Source organism: Gossypium raimondii, chromosome 3 (genome assembly GCF_025698545.1).
Source record: "Gossypium raimondii isolate GPD5lz chromosome 3, ASM2569854v1, whole genome shotgun sequence".
Classification (NCBI taxonomy): domain Eukaryota; kingdom Viridiplantae; phylum Streptophyta; class Magnoliopsida; order Malvales; family Malvaceae; genus Gossypium; species Gossypium raimondii.
The window spans coordinates 34,318,458-34,335,153 of NC_068567.1; positions in this window are offsets into that span (position 1 = coordinate 34,318,458).

The window sequence follows — 16,696 nt, forward strand, 5'->3', positions numbered from 1 at the left end:
TGGAGAAAGGCCATGGAGAAGTCATAACATGAAGAGGAGAAGGAGGCGCATGCATTTTATCCCCATAAATTTGGCATTTATGGCATTTCTTGGCATGATTGATGCAATCTCTTTCCATAGTGGACCAGTAATACCCGAATCTCATGATCTGTCTAGCCATGGTGAATCCATTAGCATGCGTTCCACAAACACCCTCATGGACTTCTTCTAAAATTTCCTTAGCCTCTACAGCGTCCACACATCTCAACAGTACTCGATCCTTTCCCCTTTTGTATAGGATCTCCCCATCTAAGACATAGTCAATAGCTAGCCTCCTCAATGTCCTCTTATCATTCTCCGTTGCCTGATCTGAGTATTCGCGATTCTTCACATATTGCAATATATCTTGGTACCAGGGAGGATTATCATTCTCCACCTCCTCAATGCTGTAACAGTGGGCTGGGATTTCATAAATACTAATTTGAATAGGCTTCATGTCCTCTAACTGATTCACTTTAATCATTAAGGCCAAAGTAGCAAGAGCATCAGCCATTTGATTTTCTTCCTGTGGGAGATAGCAAAAGGTAATGTTGTCAAATTCTTCGATCAATTCCAAGACCAATCTTTGATAACGGATCAATTTAGGGTCCCTTGTCTCCCATTCCCCTCTTATCTGGTATATTACCAATGCTGAGTCTCCGTATACCTCTAATATCTTGATTTTTCTCTCTATGGCTGCCCGTATACCCATGATGCAAGCTTCATACTCAGCCATGTTATTAGTACAATCAAAGTCTAATTTACTGGTGAAAGGATGATAATCTCCATTCGGAGACACCAGGGCTGCCCCAATCCCATTGCCTAATGCATTCGATGCTTCGTCAATGTTTAATCTCCAAGAATGATTTTCTTGGGGATCCTCTTCAGTATTTGCCACATACGTCAAATCTTCATTCGGAAAATCAAAGTCTAAAGGCTCATAATCTTCCAGAGCCCTGCTAGCCAAGAAATCTGCTATTGCACTTCCCTTGATGGCCTTCTGACTTACATATACGATATCAAACTCCGAGAGCAAGATTTGCCATCTAGCCATTCTTTCATCCAATGCTGTTCATCCAATGTTGTTGACTCCATCATATACTTTAAAGGATCTAATTTTGAAATTAGCCAAGTCGTATGATAGAGTAAATATTGCCTCAACCTTTTGGTCGTCCAAATCAAGGTGCAACATAATTTTTCAATAGGCGAATATCTCATCTCACAATCAGTGAATTTCTTGCTGAGATAGTAAATCGCCTTTTCTTTCTTTCCAGTCGCATCATGTTGACCCAGCACGCATCCCATAGAGTTGTTGAACACTGTTAAATATAAAATCAATGGTCTATCTGGGCTGGGTGGTGACTGAACTGGGGTATTGGATAAGTATTGTTTTATCTTTTCAAAGGCTTTTTGACATTCTTCATTCCAAACGTCAGGATTATGTTTCTTCAAAAGGCGAAATATGGGATCACATTTCTATGTCAACTGTGAAATGAATCGAGCAATGTAATTCAATCTTCCCAAGAAACCTCGAACTTCTTTCTGGGTACGTGGTGGCGATAAATCTCATATTGCTTTGACTTTGTCTGGATCGATCTCAATTCCCTTTTCGCTGACTACGAAGCCTAACAGCTTTCCTGACCTGGCTCCAAAAGTGCACTTTGTCGGATTAAGCTTGAGCTGAAACTTCCTTAATCTTAAGAACAATCTTCTCAGGACCTGCACATGTTCCTCGTCTGTTCTGGATTTGGCAATCATATCATCAACATACACCTCGATTTCTTTGTGCATCATGTCATGGAACAAGGTTACCATTGCTCTCTGATATGTTGCTCCCGCGTTCTTTAATCCAAATGGCATCACCTTATAGCAAAACGTTCCCCATAAAGTAATGAATGTAGTCTTTCTCATATCTTCTGGATGCATCTTTATCTGATTATATCCTGAGAACCCATCCATAAAAGAAAACAACGAAAATCCCGCCGTGTTATCCACCAAAGTATCAATATTTGGCAATGGGAAGTTGTCCTTTGGGCTTGCTTTGTTCAAATCCCTGTAATCAATGCACATTCGTACTTTTCCATCTTTTTTAGGGACTGGGACGATATTGGCTACCCACTCAGAATATTTGACCTCCTGTAAGAAACCAGTATCAAACTGTTTCTTAACCTCCTCTTTTATTTTGAGCACAATATCAAGCCTCATTCTTCTAAGCTTCTGTTGAACTGGTTTGCAATCCTCTTTTATGGGTAAGCGATGCACTACAATGTCAGCACTCAATCCCGGCATATCCTGATATGACCACGCGAAGACATCCTTGAATTCATGGAGTAATTCAATGAGGTCTCGTCTTGTCTTTGCAAGAATTTCAGTTCCAATTTTCACCTTCTTCCCTTTCTCCAAACTCACAATTTCTACTGACTCTTTGTGAGGTAGGATTTGCTTTTCCTCTTGCTCTACGATCCTCAACAAGTCCAAAGATAAACCACCATCTTTATAACCTTCAAATTCATGCGATCCCCCTAAACACACGTTTCGTTCAAAAGGGCACTCTAAACTCGTAGCAGCGTTATTCATGTCATTGATACACAGAGACCTATTATGGTTACAAAAGAATGTATGAATTTATGTACAATTAATTGTGTAATGAAAGAATATATTTAGGCGTATGGAAAGAATGAAAGAATATTTACTTGAAGCAATTGCAAAAATGTATTTTATTAAAATAATGATATTTAAACATAAGCCTATTTCACAAAAGAGTTCTTGTTATTTCTAGGCTAAAACAACAAGTTTGTTCTGAATATTACTCTGAGACAGTTCTAAAGACTTTAGGTATTTCTTCCGCAGTTCAATTGTCTAGAACACTCACAGGCTCATAAGGACGAATATCTAGCCAACTTCTCTCTTTATTCCCATGCTCATGAATGGCATTAATGTGCATATTTCCCAACGTCTCCTCGATGCTCTCCTCGATGCTTTTCTCAACCGATTTCCTTCTCTCCTGATGAATTACTCCTCTAGATACGAAAGTTTTGGATATGTGGGGAATTATCATTGGCTCCCATTTAGCTTCCTCCTCATTTAAACGCGCCCTTCTCCTTTCCTGCCTTTTTTCTATCTCTTTCCTTTTCTGCCCTCTGTCTGGCTTGTATCCTAAGCCAAAGTGATCCTGCTTTTCTTTCAACATTGGAACCTCAGTCCTCCCTTGAAGATATCTCCCCAGCCCTTTTCCAGGTAAAGCTCCTTTTCCTACCAACAATTGTAAACCCATCTCTGTGGTTTTGGATAATTTTGGAGCCAAAATTTTGCTCCCTTCAGGAACAAATGCCGCATTTACAAACTCCAAAGATCGAAATGAGCATTCAACTGACTCATCATTGGTCTCCACATACGGCATCTCATTGGATACGGCTGCTATTATATCCTCTTCGGCTTTTATTGTCACTAGCCGACCATCTGACACTAACTTCAACATCTGATGTAATGATGATGGTACTGCCCCTGCCAAATGTATCCATGGTCTTCCTAATAAGCAATTATAGGAATGTTTGATATCCATCACAATAAAATCTACCTCATAAACTGTTGGACCGATCAGTAATGGTACCTCAATTCTTCCCATGACCTTCCTTTCTGTACCGTCAAATGCCCTCACTACATTTTGACATGTTTTCATGTGCGAACTGTCTATGGGTAGCCTGTTAAGTGTGAATAACGACAATACATTCAAAGCTGATCCATTGTCAATTAGTACTTCTGGCAAAATACGCCCCTTGCATCGTGTAGTGATATGCAAAGCTTTGGTAGATCCCATGCCCCCAGAAGATATTTCATCATCATTGAAAAATATGAAATTATCAGCACTGATATTATTGACCAATCGATCTAACTTACTGACAGAAATATCCTTGGACACATAGGTCTCATTTAGCATCTTCATCAACGTATTCCGATGTATTTCTGAATTCAAGAGTAAGGACAGTACAGATATGCGGGCCAGTTGTTTATGCAATTGCTCAACAACATTATACTCACTATGTTTTAAAAATTTGAGGAATTCCACAGCTTCTTCCTCCTTCACTGGCTCAACTATTTTCCCTTTTTGCTCCCCTAGTGTAGCCTCTTTCATAGATTCTGGATTGGCACTCACACACTGGCTCTTTGCAGTCTCTTTTCCTGGGACAGTCGTATTGCACTCGTAGTTCCATGGGACCCTCTTACTGTCTTGGTAAGGAAAGGTTGCAGGCTTCTTTATTATAATCTTAGCATTGCTGATGTTCTCACCTCATCTTTCTTGGGTCGCGAGATAACGACCACAGGCTGCATTACTCTTTGAACCTTCGAAAACTCTAATGTGCAAATACTCCCATCCTCCTTAACTTCTTCATAAAATTCTATCTCCTTGTTATCCATCAAGTCTTGAACCAAGGCTCTGAATTCTGCGCATTCCTGGATTTTATGCCCCTCTTCGTGATGGAACTCACAGTAATTTTCCACTCTTTCGAGGCTTCTCTCTGAACTTGAGACGATCAATCCCCTTCTTACCATATTTTTCCAGACCCACCTTAGAGGAATTCTCACCTCTGATATGTCCTCCTTGATCTTTCTACCCAAGCTCCCACCTATCATGTTCACTCCATTATCATTATGATTAGGTAACAGATTCTCTGTACTAGGCGAATCATCCAATTTAACCACGCCCATGCTTATGAGCCTTCCTACCAGCTTCTTGAACGCCGTACAATGTTCTATAGAGTGCCCCACAATTCCCGTGTGATAATCACACTGTGCGTTCGCATCGTACCACTTGGGGTATGGAGGTTGCAGAGGTTTCAAGTGGTGAGGGGCAACCACGTGTGCATTGAATAGATTCTGATATAGCTCCCTATACGACATTGGGATTAGTGTAAATTGAAGCTTCTCTGAGTTTTGTCTTGTGTCAGATCTCTGCTTTGATGATCCTCGCCGGTTAATGACCATCTTTCCGCTGATTGATCAGAACTGTTTTGAATATGAACTTGTGTTGTTAACCTCGTTCTCCTTTTTCTTCGAAGCTGACCTTCTGCTACTTTCCCCAGCATCTATTTTCCCGCTTCTGATGGCATTTTCTATCATTTTCCCGTTCATAATTATATCAGAAAAGCTTTTAGAAGCACTTCCTAACAGATGCGTAATAAATGGGGCCTTCAATGTATTAACGAAAAACATCGTCATCTCTCTTTCTAGAAGAGATGGCTGAACTTGGACAGCAACCTCCCTCCATCTCTGTGCGTACTGCCTGAAACTTTCACCAGGCTTCTTCTCCATGTTCTGCAGAGTAATTCTATCAGGTACCATGTCAGTCACATAGTTGTACTGTTTTAAGAATGCCTGTGCTAGATCTCTCCATGAATTAATCTGGGTACGGCTTAGTTGATTGTACCACTTGGATGCAGCCCCTGCGACGCTATCTTGGAAGCAATGTATCAGCAACTGGTCATTATTAACATATCCAGTCATCCTCCTGCAGAACATAGTAATATGGGCTTCGGGGCTACTAGTCCCGTTGTATTTCTCGAACTCTGGCATTTTGAACTTGTTAGGAAGTACCAAACCTGGAACCAAGCTCAATTCTCTAGCATCAATTCCATGATAGCTCTCAGTACCTTCTATCGCTCTAAGTTTTTCCTCCAACCATTTATACTTTTCCTCGAGCTATTTCGGCAATTCATCATTCATTTTCTCTATTGTTTCATCGAAGTCTGGGATAACAGGATTAGCAAGATTGTCTCTAGCTTGGAAGTTTATTGGTGTTTCAGTATTGTCTTGAGGCTTGATAGTGACAGAAGATTTGCGCGGATATATCCCTACTTGTTGAGAAGTAAGTCCTGAGGAATACACAGGTCTCGAGTTGTCTCCTTCTTCAGTATTGAGCACCAAGCCCTTCCCTTTGTCAACTCCTCCAGCCAATAACTGAGTCAACTTAGCCATCATACTCCCCTGAGATTCCATTATTTTATCCATCATCTTTTGTTGAATCTTCTCTAGTTGCTCATTCATTTTCTCTTGCATTTCCTTCTGAAACTGTTCTAGCTTTTGGTCCATGTCTCTAGTTTTCGATTGAGTACCGTAACGGTGTTCGGTTGATTGGTTGGTTTCCAGATTAGCTGAGGAGTGAATTAAATTAATTAGAATCGTTTAATGTTTTTAAATGCATATGAAGTAATGCAATGCATGAATGTAAAAAGATGTCAATTTTGATTCAATTCCATATAAGAAAACCTTACTAGAAAGCAAATCTCTTTACATAAAGTGAATTACAAATAAGACTTTGCCCTAGTACCCAGAACTCTAATCTTCCTAAGTAACAGAGCTAATTCTTGCCCTCGATCCGATTCTAATTCATACTTCATACTCAGCATATCAGCCTGTACTGCTAAAGCCTGTACGTAATCAGCTACTTCTCGAATCTGGACCACGGCTTCCTCCATAAGATGATCTCTGCTCCTAACTTGACTCTGAAAGTGATGGAGCTGTTCATTATTACGACTTTCGTTTTCTTTCAAGTGCTTGATCTGGATCTCACAATTTTGCAGCACCGTTTCTAGCTCTTCGATTCTTTCCTTCATTTCGTCAATTTTGCTCAAGCTTGCTTTCAACTCTATCGTAGAGTTTCGGCTTCGATACTGACGAAGAGATCTTTCCAACACGATCACCCTATCCTTTAACTCGCCCTTTTCCTTTTGGCTTTCTAACAAACTCTTTTCTAAAGCCTCGTTTCGCCTTTGCATCTCTTGAAATTTCTGTTCCCATCTATTGGCCTTGTCTCTTTCTTCTTGATTTCGCCGCCATCGTTTCGACGCGTTTTCCCAAATTTCAGAGTTCTTATTGACAAATGCAAATTTTTATAATCCGTCTTTAGACTGCCCAGTTCCTCATCAGCCTTGTTTTTCCCTTTCTTTAATTTCTCATTCTCAAGCTTCTGAACGTCTATGTCCAATCTCAAGTTCGTCTTTTCCGTCTCCATTTGCTCTATCCTTTTCTCCAAATCCGCGTTCTTCCTCTCAAAATCTTGTCTTACCATTTCCAATTCCGAAGGGATGACTCGCAAATGCTCTTCTATTGACTGGCCGTCCCCATGATTTATCTTGGGTGTGTTATCATTAATCCTCCTAGCCCACCATCCATAATACTCAGTAGTCGTCATTGGCCCCACAGCTAACCTCTTCATTCGGCGAGTCTGTTTCCATGCATTGGACATTTCTTGAATCTTCTTTCTATAACCATCATCTTTGTATGAAAATTCACAATCAGCTATCCCTTGAGTCGCAGGTATAAACTGTCTCGACCTGTATTGCCTCAGCACCAATAATGGGGCATATCCAACAGCGCCCCAAATACCCAATAAAGGTACCCAATTGAAATTTCCACACCTATATAGGATCTCATCTAGTAGTAACCAAGGAGCTCTCCACTCAACATCTTCCTCTTGAAGATTTTGAAGAATGGCCATCCATTTTTCCTCTGAAATGTCATCTCTCCTCGGCGTAGCGACTATCTCCTTTAGTGGTGAATAATTTTCAGAGAAAACCCGATACAAAACTTTATCCACCTTCCAAAAGTGACTGTGAAACCATGCAAGTAGAAGCTACGCACATCCGATAAATCTACCCTCACCCGTCTTTCGGCATACACTTAATGACCTGAAGGTTTCCGCCAAAATTGCCTGAATCAGTGTAACCCTCTTATCAAGCCGATCAAATAAATCGGTGACTGCTTCGTCCACATGCCCCAAGCCTTTAGGGAAGACAACCAAGCTGTATATACTTAAGGCAAAGATATCTAACCTCTTTCTTATGTCTGGGTGTGTGAGAATTGCATCCTTCAAGCTCCTCCAAGGAATGCACTTGCTGTCCCCCTTTTGCTTAACTCGTGCAGCGACCCACTGCTCACTCATCCCTGTTATACCTATCAGCTTCTTTGAAAAGGTTGGCACATTTACCGCTCTCGAGTAGACTCTATCCACTTGAAACTTTGAACATCGGAGTAAAGCCACATACTCCTCTATCGTAGGTACCAAATCGACATTCCCAAACGTGAAGCAACTATAAGCAGGATTCCAAAACTGGGCGAGGGCTCGAAACAAATGTTTGTCTACCTTCACATCAAGCAAATAAGGCAAGTCCCCATAATTGTCGTAAAATAACTGCCTAACCTCATTATTCCACTGATTCCAAATTTCTTTCAACTCCTGCAAATTGTTTTAAGCCACACTGATGCAAGTAAAATCCCATAATTCCGATACATACCCATCGGCCAGGCTATCACCCTTTTCTTGCTGCGTTGTTTCAGACCAAGTCCGGACAGCCGCATTGTCCTCCACTTTATCAAGAAACCCTTTTTCCATGTTAAGCTTTCTATCTAGCAACTGAATCTGAACTGACGCATTTTATGATGAAATGAAATGCCATGTCATGCAAACAAAATAGAACACAACAGCCAGTATCCAATACAAGCATATAATCAAGGAAGAGTAAAACGTCTATTAGGACATCTACTAGGGTTTAATGTAGTTCTATCTAAGGCAAGCTTCTAAGGCTCATTATATGCGGTTTGGCTCTAAAGTAAAGCTACCCGAACCAGCAGATTCCTTGATCCTCACCCATTATAGGCTCATATAGATCAAGTTCGGTTCAGGGGCACACATTTTCTCTATGACTATACGGAGATGAAAATCTCACGAAGGCATAGGTACCGGTGTATCCCGAAAGCGATCCACTATCCTATACGGAGGTGAAAACCTCACGAAGGCATAGCTTCTCACTCCCACTTAAAAGAGTAAAAATGTTCAACTCATGAAATGTGGAATGCAAACAATATTTAAACAAGAAGATAATGAATGCAAAAGGATGTTATGAGTTTTTTTTTAAAAAATATTTTCTCGACTATAAGACAAAAATTAATCAATTTTGTGGCTCGACTCTCCTATTTTCAAAAAAAAGTCCCCAGCGGAGTCACCAAGCTGTCGAAACCATTTTTTGAAAAATAAAAATTTTGGGTTGTCGACTTAAAAAAATGAAAATTGGGAGTCGCCACCAATCTTTTATTAGGGTGTGGTTGGATCACCTAAAAAATAGCTTTGGTCTATGAATTTTTTAGAAAACGGGTTCGGGAGCCAGTTACGTACGAGGAAGGATTAGCACCCTCGTAATGCCCAAAAATTGGTACCTAGTTAATTAATTAATGTCTTAAGGTCGAGAATTTGGAAAAATGTAATCCTTAGCAAAACTTAAAAGGCTACGTATTAAGACCCTTATTATTTCAGAGAAAGAAGATACCACACCCAATGCGTTAGGGCATAGCATTCTAATTTTCCCCCAAAAATGAATTGGGCCAAAATACTTGTAAAATAAAACTTTAAAAGAATATCCACTTATCCAAGATTTAAGAAATCACACCCAATACGTTAGGGCACGATTCCTCTAGAATCCCAAACTCGGAATATTTCCTTTACTTTAAAACAACATCCACTTATCCAAGATTTAAGAAATCACACCCAATACGTTAGGGCACAATTCCTTTAAAATTCCAAACTCGGAATATTTTCTTTATGACTTTTTTTTAAATTCTTCATTTCGAGAAATCAATGCGTCACATCCAATATGTTAGGACACAACGTGTTGAATTCCCGATAATGAGCTCTTATTTTGATTAAAAGAATATCTATTTTGAAAAATTTTGCTTTTAAAAATCGAGTAAAAAATGTAATGTTATGCTACATTAAATATATAATGCAATAATAAGTACTACGATAGCATAGAAATAATGCAAATATATGAACAAATAAATAAAATAATGGCCGCAAAATATCAAATAAATAGACAAGATAATAAAAAATATGTAAACCTAAATTAATAGACAAATAATTGAAATAAACAAAAAATATACATGTACCCATGAAAATATATAAGTTTAAAATAATTAAAATAATATCAAAATTAATAAAACATGTGTCTAAAATATACAAAAAAATATTAGTTTTTTTTAAGGTATAAATACATACAAAAGAAACATATTTATATATATACATATAATAATGACAATAATTTCGTAAAAAAATTATTAGAAATACTGATTTTAAGAAAAAAAATATGAGAAAGGGCTAAATTGGGTCGCAAGTAAAAAAACCGGGGTGAATTCGCAAATAAATAAAATCTGGAGGTCCAAATTGAGCGCGCGAATTACATAGAGGGGCTGGAAGGGCAATTTTCCCTTCTCCTCTAGAACGGTGTCGTTCAAGAAGGGTTAAATTGAAATTAAAATAAATTACAGAGCGAATTTAAAAACATAAAAAAACCTAATTATAAAGATATTTAAAGGCGGAGGGGCTAAAAGCGCAATTTGCCCCTCCGTGTAAAAAACACGCGAATCCTGGGTCCGGGTCGGGTTGACGCGCGGATCCTCCCCTCAAAACGGCGCCGTTTTCAATTGGCTATTTAAGCCAGAATTAAATCCAAATTTCATTTCAAAACCCATTTTAAAAAAAAAAACAAATCTTTCAAAAAAAAAACCTCTCAGCCCTTCAGTCCTCCGACAATCGATCGGTCATCGGACGGTCATCGGCCACCGTGCCGGGCGCCAGCACCACCGTCTGTGGTGGCCGAAAAAGGAAAAAATCCTCCTTTTAGCCTTCTCGACCCCCCTTTGCCCAAATCTGGGCTTAAAACTTTCAAAATAAAGGCAGAGACGCCTCCAAAACTCGAGAAACCTTTCAGTTTCTGACCGTCTTTCCTCGGAGACGGCTACCTCGGAGGCATACGGTGATTTAGGCGCCAAACGCAGATGGTTTCCTTCCTTCCCTTATCTATTTTATTTGTATATCTATAATGATAAAAACAATTATAAATAAAATAAAAAAAACTACAGGTAACAACCTTTTGATTCGTTTGTTTCTCTGTTGTGTTGCAAAAAAAATAAAGCTTTTTGTTGATTTCGAAAATCCGATCCGTTTACAGTATTGGAATGACTTTTTTATAGCCAAATAAAATAAATGAAATCAGGAAACGAATTTTGATTGATTCGATCTGATTTGATTTGACTTTTGTTTCCTTTCTTGTTCGCAGGTGTAGATCGTGAAGATCCGGGGCTTGGCTTGGCTCAATTGCGGCGCTGTTGCCTCCTGGAAACCCTAGGGTTTCCTGAATCAGTCTTGGGCCTCTAAGCTTTGGGCCCCCTTGCTGTATTTCGGGTTTTGGGCCTTGCGGCCGGTTATTTGCTTTGTAAAAATTGGGCTTTATATCTGATGTTTTTATTTACAAAAGGGCGGGTAGAATTTAGGTATTACACATGTCACTTTTTTTTTTAAGTTTTATTTGTTTTTACCATATTTTGTTGTGCAAAAGAGTTATTAAGGAATAAACTCTCATGATATAATAAAATCCAATGAGTGGCTGTGTGGCTGTGTTTTTCGCAGACAAAAACAGTCCACTAAATATTGAGTAGAGCATAGTAAGAGTTTGATATTCTATAAAGAATTTCTATAGTATTTTTTTGTAGAACAATATTTGAATATTAAATGATGATTGAGAAAAGGGAAATTCTTCCAAAGCAATCCAAGTATTATAATTTTTGATTATTTATAAAACTTTTGTTGGTTTACAAGTATTAGATCATTGTATATATTTTAAAAATGTTACAACAGAAAAAATATGAATCCTCAAAACCAAAACCCGTACCTCTCACATTTCTGGTCTGCAGTAGATAGAAAGCAGAACAGTTTCCTCCCTCTGTGTGCTTATATCCTTTAATCGATATTTTCTTAGGTACAAAGTTTTACCATAAAAGTAGTCCTCACAAAGCGTAGTGCACTGATAAATGCACACTTCAAATCTGTCAGGCTTCAAATTATAGCTATCTGATGCTGAGTGGGAATCTCTTTAGTCAGCAAAGGGCGTATATGCTTTAGCTTTATTTTCTTCTACCTTAATGTTTACATTCTTACAGATAAAAAATAGTGCAGGCAATTTTGGTACCATAGTCGTCAGGCATCACATGATACTATAATGAAAATAGTTTCACGTCGCTTTTTTTAGTTTTATTATTTATTTATTATTATTGAGATTTTTTGGTAGAAAAAAGAATGCCCTTTATAACATAAAACCAATTCAAAATCCTACATAATACAACGCCAAACAGGAGGTCCCATGCCTCAGCGAAAACAGTCGACAAATAGCTTCATGGGGCTGGTTACAAAATGACCTGCTCTCGAGATTAGCCAAAGCATCAACACTCCGATTCCCTTCTCTAAAAACATGTTTGACTCTAGTATTCGGGATAATAGTCCAAAGCATCCTGCAATCATCAATAAGAGAAGCCAACAAAGAGTTAACAGTTGATAAATTAGATAGGAAATTAATAATTGCAGTTGCATCAACTTCAATCCCTAAGTACGATAGATTTAAGTCCACTGCTAATGTAAGTCCGTTCCTAAGCGTCCACAGTTCCACTTCGATGTTGTTCGCCTTGGGGATGAACCAGTAGCAACCCTTAACCCAGATATAGTCATGATCCTTAATTAAGGCACCCGCCCCTGATTTCCCTGGATTCCCAATGGCAGAGCCATCAGTGTTCAATTTCTTCCATCCGATGCTCGGCGGCTGCCACTTGACTGCTATAGAGGAAGGCGGGTAACGAATATGAATAGAAGAATTGATGGCTAAAAATTCACAAGCCTTGGCCACCACCTTATATCTAAATTCTCCTTATCCTGATCTTCTACTAAAAACCAACGATTTTCTACTAAGCCGAAGTTCCCATAAAGTGAATGAGAAAACAAGATACCATGGGAGTTTAGGACTGGCAATCCAATGTTTCGACAAAAGATTAGCGAACAACCATTCCATCTAATCACCGCTAGCAGATGGCAAGTAAGTGTTATGGTCATGAAGCAATGCCCACCAACTTCTAACAATGTCACAATCCCCTAACACATGGGATAAAGTTTCAGGGCTATTATTGCAAAAATGGCATATGTTAAGAACATTTAGTCCCCTTCGGTTCAAGAAATTAGTGGTAGGTAGAATATTGCTAGCACATTTCCAGAGGAAACACTTGATCTTTGGTGGGATTTTTAGCTTTCCGAAGTGCTCACCACTTCCCTTAATTCTCAAACGGTTGTGTTCTCACGTTACGGGCTGTCACCTCATACGCATTAGAAATGGAGAAACTATCATCATGAGTATGTTTCCAGCAAATCCCATCTCGAGGGTTCTCGTTAAAAGAAACAGGAACAGTCATCACGGCTTCCAGATTTTCACTGGGGAGTTGTAAAGAAAAGTGGTTACTACCATGTCTCTCTACACGGTTATAAGTTATATATTTTGTTTAGCATTGCTTCTTAAAAGTGTTTTTGGGGGTCAAAAGCACTTTTGAAGCTAGAAGCAATATAAAATAAATAACTTTTAGTGTGCTTTGGAAAAATGTTTTTTAACCAAGAGGTAAAAGTAATTTTTTAACTTTATTTATATGGTATATGTAATTATTTTCTTAATAAATTTTATTTTATATATAATATTATATATTTAAGTTTTTATTGATCATATTTTATTATTTAAAATATAGTTTATATATTCAATTAAGTTTTATGAATAATTAATATTAATTGCTTAAAAATATTTAAAATTTATATTTCATATATTAAAATATTAACAATAAATTATAATAATTAATTTTTATATTATTACTAAAATTTCATAATATTAACTAATTTGAACATTATTTAAATGCATATTTATTATTTTATAACACAATGTCTAAAATGGACATTTTATTTATCAAAAGCACTTTTTGACAGCAATACTAAACACTTAAATTTTAAACCAAAATTTTCAAAAGTACTTCTCAAAATCACTTTTCCACAACACTTTTTAAAAGCACTTCTTCCAAGACCCTTCTCAGAAGAACTTGTAAGATATTTGGAGAGAAGAACTTTGACCCATAACTTATTCGGTTAATGCAAAATTCGCCAAACTAATTTCATGATATGAAATTGATTCCTAGATCTCAAGACTTGGATTCCAAGGCCACCATTTTCTTTGGGTTGGGTTAGCTTCTTCCAAGACCCTCCTCAGAAGAAATTACAATTTATACGATCAAGCCTCTAAAGCATACTGATGGGTAATGATCTACACCACATGTAATAAATTGGGATGGTTGTCATAGTAGCTTGGATAAGCACAAGCTTCCCAACTGGTGAAAGTAAGTTCGCTTTCTAAGAACTAAGTTTGCCCCATACCTTGTTAATGATAAATTCATAGTCTTTCTTGATGGTCCTTGATAAGAGAATACGGAACCCCAAATAATGTCCCAAATTAAGGGTCTTATTCATTTTGAAGGTATTAAGGGTTTTGGCTTTCCTTAGCCCTTCAACTTGAAGAGAGAAGAAGATCTAAGATTTCAGGGAATTAATGCTCTATTCGAATTGCACCATGAAATTTTCAAGAATGGATTTGATAGTTGCAACATATTTTTTGTCCACTCTAGAAAATAAGATGACATCATCAAAAAAAAGATGGGACAATGTCGATGTAACATACCAAAATTCCTGATCAAACATGTGGCACTATTCCGATAGTTGATATAGTAAATTTTAAAAAAAAAATTGGAATACAAATTATTTTAAGAAATCATTATGAATATAAAGAGATTTTAGATATGAAAATTTATGAAGATAATTTTAAAACTAAAATGTGAGGAAATGACCAAATCATAAATTTTAAAAGTTTAAGGATTAAAATGAAAATTTGACCAAAATGGGAAAAGTGAGTTATTTGTGATGAATTTCCATAATTATAAGTTGGAATATGTATTGTTGTGATTAAAATCACTTTTATGATTCAATTGGAAAGATTGAAAAGTGTAGGGACTAAATTGTAAAATTTTTATTTCGACCAAAACGAGGGTAAAAACATAATTCTTGTCATTAAAGGATTCTTATTAAATATTATAAGTCAACTATGAGATTTGGGATTGACAATTTCCTATTATTGAAAAGAAATTGTACAAAGAGTGAAAAATGGGTAAAATGATATTTTTCCATAAAAGGTTCATTTGGTTATTTCTCAAGTATTTTATTATTAAAATATTATTTAGATGACATATTTGACAATTAAAATTTTTATGGACCATTTCGATCTTGTTATAAGGAAAATGGATTTAATTGGTGATTTGGACTTGAAATATGATATGTGGGTTTAAGGGGTCCATTTGTGTGATTTTTAAAAGAGAGAAAGAATAGAGAAATCAGCCCCCATTAGCCTCGCCCAAGCTGTTGCCAACCAGCACCTTTCTCCATGGGGTTCTCTTCATTTTTCTTCAATTTCCATGCTTCTTTTTTCGAGGTTTTTTAATAATTTCAAAATCCAACCTTGAGTTTTGTTGAAATCACTTATAAATCAACCTTTTTGTAGGGATTCTACCATCATTTTTATCATTTTCAGCTTAGGGTTTATGTGAATTTAGCGAGAGAATTTAAAGTTAGAGAATGAAAGCTTCAATAAGGTAATTAATGGCAACTTCCACATCTCCTAGCTTATTGATTGAATTTAGTTACTTTGAAAAAGCTTAGAAAATTTATATGTTTATTTTGAATTATATTTTTGTATATGGTAAATAAGGAAATGATGAGAAAAGGAGTTTCTAAGCTTAGTTGGGGAATGGTTCAAGTTCATGGAAGCATAGTTTTGTGTTGTAGACCATCCAAGAGGTAAGTACCCTTAGACACTCTTAATTTTTCCTACGTTAAAATGTTTAAGAAAACAATACAAATTATGTAATAATTATGAAATTCATATTGAGATAAGTAAGTATAAGATCCATGGCTTAATCATGTAAGAACAAGTAAATAGTATGTTGTGGTAAAATACTTAATTATGATATATCATGTTAACTACTATTGTTTCATGAAAATTTTGGATGGCCATAAGAAAATTAATAAATAAAACATGTAAAGAACAAAAATTGAATCGAAGAGAAAATATATTAGAATAATCTTGATTTTGATGTCGAGTAGAGCATAGAGTAATGAATTTCTCGATTGGAATAATCAACTAGCATTGCTTGCAAAGAAGAATTAAATTGAAATACTTCAATAATATAAAAAAAACTCTTGGATTGAAACCGATTCCAAGATGAAAAACAAAGAGTTTATGAAAATTGAAAGAAAACATAATCTAATCCTACTCCTAAACTACTACGGTTTTTGAGTGCTTCTAATGACTTAGTTACATCAAACCCCTAAGGTTTTGTTTATAGGAGTGTTGGCAGCCCGAATTAGGTCTTTGACACGTCCTAGGTCTTCATATAAAGTCGATTGTGCGGACGAAAGTAGCCCTAGAAGACTTGGGCAGCACGTCGACCTATGTCACACAATACAAGGTCTATGGCACGACATGACATGTGATTCAAGCCTTGTATGGTTCATTTCATGCTTTAATAGCTCAAGAAGCTTGTGCATCACTCGTCCCTTGTTCCCACATCAATTAGGCTTATAATTCATCATCCTGCACATTCAATTCAACATATCCTTACTTAAGGCCAGTGTAGGCCTAATGGGTCACAACACTCACAAATTGTGTTAAAAACACTTATTTGTACTAATATTTACTCCTAACTACTAAATACCAAAATATAATATTAA